The sequence below is a fragment of the Tamandua tetradactyla genome, chromosome 1 (assembly GCF_023851605.1).
Source record: "Tamandua tetradactyla isolate mTamTet1 chromosome 1, mTamTet1.pri, whole genome shotgun sequence".
Lineage (NCBI taxonomy): Eukaryota > Metazoa > Chordata > Mammalia > Pilosa > Myrmecophagidae > Tamandua > Tamandua tetradactyla.
The window spans coordinates 212,519,619-212,526,994 of NC_135327.1; the positions used below are offsets into that span (position 1 = coordinate 212,519,619).

The following is a 7,376-nucleotide window of genomic DNA, read 5'->3' on the forward strand; positions in this document are numbered from 1 at the left end:
GTAAGCAGCCGTACTGAGTCAGTCACACAGACACACAGACACACAGGCACACAGCACACAGCACACAGCACACGACTCAGCAGACAACACTCAGGGGTGAGTGGAAGGCGTCCACTTCATTGAGGAAGTGCACAGGCTTATATAGGCTGGGGAGCATGCAGGGACATGTGTCAGATGGGGATTGGTGGCTGTTGTTGCTAGGGCAGAGGGCAGATTTCTGGGATTGGTCACCATTGTTGCTAGGGTGGAGGGCAGATTTCTGGGATTGGTCACGGTTGTTGCTAGGGTGGAGGGCAGATTTCTGAGATTGGTCACCGTTGTTGCTAGGGTGGAGGGCAGATTTCAGGTTAGCCATTTTGTGTTGCCTTACATCAGCCACGGCAGCCTGTTGGCTTCTCCAACAGAAAATGTAGTGCTGCTGAAGTCAGGAAAGGCAGAGATGTAAGACCAGGAGAAAATCACTGTGGACATGAGCTGTCTTGGGAAACTTCGCGCCTGTGTTCCAAAGGCCCACTTTTTTTCAGCCTAGCTTAGTTTGAAATGATACATTTCTATCTTGAATCCTTCCAGGATGTCCAGTACATCCATGGTCAGCCTTGATGAATGCCTGTTCCCATCTCCTTCTTCCATTTCCTCTCCCTTCCCCATGTGAGCAGACTATTGCTGGTGTACTCAAGATTAGCCTAGACCTCACAGAGAGCGTGGGTGCCAAGTCAGAAGGAGGTCTTATGCCTTGCCCGTGGACACATCTTGGCTAATGGCAGCAGCGATTATGAGTGGCTGTTGTGTGTTGCCTCCTTCAGGTAAATGTCATCTTGAGTATCTACTTTTCAAATTATGAATCATGATTCATTAGGCTCTGAAATCAATTTAGTGGATATCAACATACATTGAAAAAGGAAGGGAGGAAGGAAGGAATAAAGGAAATAGAATTGATAATACTTAGGTGCAATGCATCTAATAGAATATCTCATTAATTTTATAAAGGGGTGTGTGTGTGTGTGTGTGTGTGTGTGTGTGTGTGTGTGTACTCAGTTATAATGTGGAATTTATTTATTTTTTACTGTGGGACCTATTTTAAAGTGCTTAATAGCCACTGATATAATGTGATATTCTAAGCAATATATGCATGAGATCCCACACCTGTGGGTTTTTAAAATAAGAGGGGATGGATTTGCAAATATTGTAAACACAATAATTTTGCCAAAAGTGAGTTAAGATTTATATTCATTTGAATTACCTTAAAAAATATCAAACAGGATTTTTTCCATTGTCTAGGTTTCTTATTTTCCTTCCTCCCTCCCTCCCTTCTTTCCTTTGCTATCCTTTTTACAGAGTGGTCCAAATATTTATCATCTAATATGAGCAGTGTTTTTAATACTAAAACACAGCCAACATTTGTACACACCCAGCGAGCATTTTCCTAGTTAGGAATCATTCAGACATCTGCAGTTTCTATTCCAAATAAGATAAACTGGACAATGTTACAGGCAGAATGAAGGCAAGTCATGCACTAGTGGGAGTGAATATTGGATTCAATTTCCTCTGTTATGTTTCATGACTCTGAGCTACTGCATCTGTGAATGGATGACTTTTTAGCTTTATACTCTGCTTTCCCTTTAGTAGCTTAAATTGCATTATTTTCAGAATATTCTTTCTAGTGAGGTGCCATAAATCTATTCATATTTTAAGAAGGAACCCATTTCACGATATATTTCCTTGACGCAAACCTGTGATTAGAGCAGTTTGCAAAGATTTGTTCTCCTTGATTTTTTTTCCTTTTAGTAAAGTAGCAATCTGGAGAATAGTTAATGGAGTCTGTGACTCAGATCATCTTTTACTGTGGTTGGTGTCCTGTACTCAGCATGGGTTACTGGTTGTTTTTATAGAAACCAAGGAGAGCCCTGGAAAAAATGACGAGAGTAGGTGTGGTACTCAAATTCAGAGATGAACCAACTCAACTTTTAGAGTTTTTGTACATTAGCAGTTGCAAGGATGAAAAACAGGTTTTGCTTCCCACGGAATTAGTGTTTAGTTGAAAAATTAAGCTCCAGCTTGAGGAATAAATGTTTTCTTATATGATTCTTTAATTCAATTTGGCTTCTTATCTTTGTATATAATGACCCTAGAGCAAAACCACTTCACCAAATAAGGGTAAAATAAGGTTTGCAAATGCAATTATAAAATTTATAAAGGATAAAAGTTCACCATGGAAAATAAGGAGATGATGATTAATATCATTTATTTTATAATATGATTTGATGCAAGATTCCCTGAATTAGCTTGCACAATTCAAATAGGATATATTTGGCTTGAAATGTCTCAGAAATACAAATATTTTGTATGGGAAGTTCCAGCTTAACAGATTTGTCCTTCCTGACTTCTACTCATTCAGGCATCAAGTAATTTGATATGAAACTCAAGCAATATACACTACAAAAGCAGAGGCAATTCCTGGAGGTAAAGTGATACTTGGTTTAACAAGCCTGTAAAATTGTTGCATTTACTGGTTAAATTTAATTTCTAAGACTACACTAGTCATTGACGTTTAATTTTTAGTTAAATGTTTCTTATAGAAATTTAGTTAGAAGGTGCAATTGAGTTCTTTTTCTTCATTGATATTTTCAGATAAGACCTGTCAGGAGCCAATCTACATGGTATAACTATTATGACATGTATGGAGATATGTAGCAAATCATTGCTAATCTAAAGACTGTCCTTGCTGCAAATGTTTGGTTACTGGAGTTCACAGTTTATTGCATTTGTGTACAGAAACCTTTTGGAGATAGGAACCAATTTGAGTTCAATTATTTATGTTATAGATTGCTAGATTTGTATACACCCATATTTAGAATGGGATATTTAATTTTAACAAGACAAAAGGTCAAATTATGCATCATGACTTGGATGTTTCATCTCAATTAAAATCTCACATGGGCATCTTTGCAAAGAGCTTTGTTTCCCATCGTTTGCTTGAGCCTGTTATGCCCATTGAGGTGATAAGCATATCAGAAAATCTTCATGTTTTATTCCATGTTTTACTTTATGCTAGGTGTTCTAGTTTGTAATCTGCCAGAATGCAATATACAAGAAATGGAATGGCTTTTAAAAAGGGGAATTTTTTAAGTTGCAAGTTTACAGTTCTAAGGCTGTGAAAATGTCCAAATTAAGGCATCAACAAGAGGTTACCTTCACTGAAGAAAGTGATGAAGTTTGGAATTTCTCTCTAAGCTGGGAGGGCACATGGTGACATCTACTAGCTTTCTCTCCCAGCTTCTTGTTTCATGAAACTTCCCCAGGGGTCTCTGGTTGCGTGGGCTCTGTTAATTCTGGTGGCCCTCTTGGTTCTGATGACTCTTGTGGCTCTAACGCTATTTCAAAATAGTTCCCTCTTAAAAGGCTCCAGTAAGCAACCCCACCTTAAATGGGTGGAGACTCATCTCCACGGAAACCATCTAATCAAAAGTTACCACCCAAAAAGCTGGGTGGGTCACATCTCCATGGAAACAATCAGAAGGCTCCCACCCAGCAATATTGAGTGAGGACTAAAGAACTTGGCTTTTCTGGGTACACAGCAGATTCAAATTGGCACACTAAGTAAGATCATAATCTTCAAATGTCAAGTGCCAAGGCAACAGACATAACAAAGACCATGTCAACCAGAAGTTATGGAAATGTCTCTGTCCAGAAATTATTAATAATAAAGTTCTATCAGTTCTTCAATCTGTGGTGCAAAATTTACCAAGGGTTTTTGCCCCATTGGATCCTCACAAAAATCCTCTGAGATGGGTAAGTAGATGTTTCCATTATGGTTGAGGAAACTGATCCCTTGGAGATTTTGTGACTTTGCCAAAAGCCTCAAGATGGAACCTGCACTTATTATTTTTCAGCTTCTTATTATAAGTCTGTGCTTTTGCACTATTTCCTAACTATAGGCCCACAAGTATTTCTGAACAGAATGAAGAAATCTCTTAATCAGGAAGCATGGAGCCAGAGCACAGCTGACAAACCAAGGGAAGAAGAGCAATTCAACAGTATATTTTCACTTCACTCAACTCTTCTGGTTCTGGTGCTTATGTGGTGATTCCATTTGTAAAGAAGACTGTGTAGCTAATTAGGAATGGTATTCAAAGAAAAAAAGCATAATATACCATGATTTCCCCACCCAAACTAATCGCACCATCACTTTTTAAAAGTTCTAAAACTTTCATAGTCACCTTGTTATGATGATTTATTTCTCTCATCTTATAACAAAACAACTTTCCCTGGTTCTTCTTTCTTTTATTCCTCAGAATGATGCTGTCCTCCACAACCATCCTTCAGACGTTGCTGTGGCCACATGCACCCTTTCCAACAACCCCACAGCTTTCTTTACTTCTGAATTCAACCCTCAAGCCATGACATGGACACTATTCAAAATGGATGGCTACACAGCACTCATTTGGAAGGTTGTGGAAGTAATTAGTCATTTCCCAATTCTGCTATATCTGGAACAGGAGCTGCTGGCTGAAAGACATGATAAACCTCAATCTGTTTTTGCTGGATGCGAAACCAACTGAGAAATGATGCCACCAACTGAAATGGGTTTGGGGATTTTTTTTTTTAAGCTCCATTTCTAAAATTTGTGAATGCCAACACGTTTTTCTTCCCTTGTGGATTTTTATATAATACAGTCCTACAGTCCATTAATGATTACCCTTGGTAATTCAATTTCTATTTCTCAAACATTGAAGAGGTCTGTTTAGACAGCAAAATCTCCAGCACAGTTTAGATTTGGGCATAGCACCAAGATTATAAGTTTCCAAAGGACACTAGCTTTACAAAACATACCTGTAACACTTTTTAGTTTACCTACTTTCCCCCCATTTTGTTCAAATTTAAGTTTTTACAAACAAACCCAGAAGTGTTTTTTATAGATACTTACAGAAGCTCTCAAAAGGTATTACTTCAAATCCTTAAATGCAAGGTTTCTTGAGTATATAGACTAAATTGATCTTAATGCACTACCAAAATTTAAATCTGGTGTTTTTGCTAAATGATCACATATTTGTCAATCCATATGTTACATTTTTTTATACCTGACTGCAGAATATTCATAAGAAAAATATGCAAAATCAAAAATAAAATGGCAGAATCTTTTGGATTACAAATGAAGGAAATATGAAAAAGTAATCTATCACCACCACTCCTCACTACCTTTCTGGCATGTTGGACAATCTCCGTTGATATAGCCAATTTATGGTTGATCACAACTTTTGTTTGGTGGTATTCACTTTTACAATATAGTCATTTGCAAAGCCAGAAAATTATCTTGATGTAAAATGTACATTTTACCTTTCTCCCTTTAAAGTGTTCATTTCAAATCTGTTCATGCTCAGCAAACTTAAATCCTTCCAACATTCAAAATTATTATTGGAACTTTGTCTTCAAATCATCCCTCAGAAATAGTTTTCCTGCACGTCTTTCTCTCATTTCTTCACAAGTGAGGATAGCTAGTCCACATTTTGTAAGTTTAGCCAAATAATTAGGGGAGACAACCAGAAAGTACATATGACTAAAACAATATTTCTCATTCCCACAAGAATGTTTATAAACCGTATTTTGATAATGATCATATTCCAAATGGTTAAAGTGAAATAGGGATCCTTTCGAATGCATAGAGATGTTGATGGAAAAAAATTGTTTAAACATCATTAGACTACCTCTAGTGCAGTCTTTAAAAAAATTTTATTTTAATGATAGCTATTGGTCTATTTTATTTTTTGTATTAATTTGTAATTAGGAATAATATTTAACACTTGAGATTTTCCTGATATTGAAGACTTATGATTGCTTATTTGAGGAGTTACTGGCATCTTTCCTAACAGGACAGGAGTGAATCTTAGAATTAGTTTTATCTATCCACCTACCTAACTATATCATCGATTGTCTGTTATCTTCCTGTCTGCTATGTTACTGAGCCACCTAATTCTCCCATTTCTTCATGCCACAGAGGATTTGGTTTCTTTACTTCTTCATTTACAATGAGGAAACAGAAACTGAAAGAGAAATAACAGATAATGCTGAAGACTGGATAGCTAGAATTAGAATCAAGGTCTCCAAATTCAATTATGCCACGTTTCATCAAGTCTAATAAAATAATTTGAGTACTTCTGCTTTTCTGAAATAAACGAACAAAAATCTGATTTCCAGTAATCTACGTGTAGACAGTGAAGTTCATAAATCCTCTTTTCCTATTAAAAGAAAGTGGTTTAGAATGTAGAAGCAAGGTCAACTCAGCTCTACTCACGGAAAAGCTTTTCTAGAATTCTAAAAGAACAGCAACCTTTAGCTGTTTCTTGCATGTATTTTTATCGTCTGGTTATGTAAAACAAATCTTTCACCTTTTTTTGTACTGTTATCTTGAACTACGTCTATTGTTTTTAAAAATGGCCGAGAGTTATTTAATAATTTTATTCTAGAGGTATAATTTTCATTCTATTTTACTCTAACTAAAAAAATGATTTTACGATATTTCAAGTTGGTTATGGATTGGCAGGAAGAATCAACCAGTACACATACCTTCTTCAGTGTGAGATTAGATTAATACTTCATGTAATTAAACCAAGTATAAAAAATATTTGTGAAGGAGACCCTACCTTGCTAAAAGGAACAGATGTTACCTATTTCCGTGCAGCTTCCTGTGGCCACGAACTTAGAGCTGAGTTATACAGAATTGCAGTTTCCTCTGTCCATACAGGATAGGGCCAGGCCAAATCTGAGCTCAATTCTTGTGACGAAAATGCCTGTTTGTGCGCAGCACTTTCTGAACCATCCAGGAAAAAAAAAAAAGATAGTGTATTTGTAAGGAAACATTTATAAACAAGGTGTTCTTCTCTTTCTTAAATTAAACTGAGCCATGGGTAGGGCCACAGAGAAAGAAAGCTTAGTCCACACCCAGGTGAATCTAAATACTTCTGTCTGCAGCTTTCAGAGACTCAGAAAACCATTTGCTCAAACTCGAGCCCCTGACTCGGATTTGCCATCCATTCCTGTGAGTGTGCCTGTGTCTGGGCTGTGATGTGAGGCTCATCATCCTGAATCCATTTCCCTGAAACCTGAAATCTCTCTCCTTCTTAATGAAATATATGCAAGTAGATTGTGTTTTCCAGCATTTTAGAGTTTTTAATTTTACCCCAGCTTCTAACGCCACTTATGAAGTAAAACAAATTTGAGAGTAGAACTCTGGTCTTAAACACCTAGCAGTAATCAACAGGTGGACACAGCATCTATCTATAAATAGTGACCCCTGATCGGCCCATTGGCTCACATTTAACTGACCAGACGTTTAAGCTGAACATATAGCTAATTTGCACATACACATGCATGTGATGTCC

At 37.0% G+C, this 7,376-nt stretch overlaps 1 long non-coding RNA gene across 1 annotated transcript; it reads left to right on the forward strand.

Annotated features, from left to right (window-relative positions):
• The first annotated feature begins 340 nt into the window (after window positions 1-340).
• LOC143676168 (uncharacterized) lies at window positions 341-6,836 on the forward strand. Its single transcript, XR_013171884.1, has 4 exons — window positions 341-803; window positions 1,336-1,501; window positions 2,396-2,460; window positions 4,293-6,836. It is a non-coding gene; the product is annotated as an uncharacterized LOC143676168 (long non-coding RNA).
• Window positions 6,837-7,376: the final 540 nt, after the last annotated feature.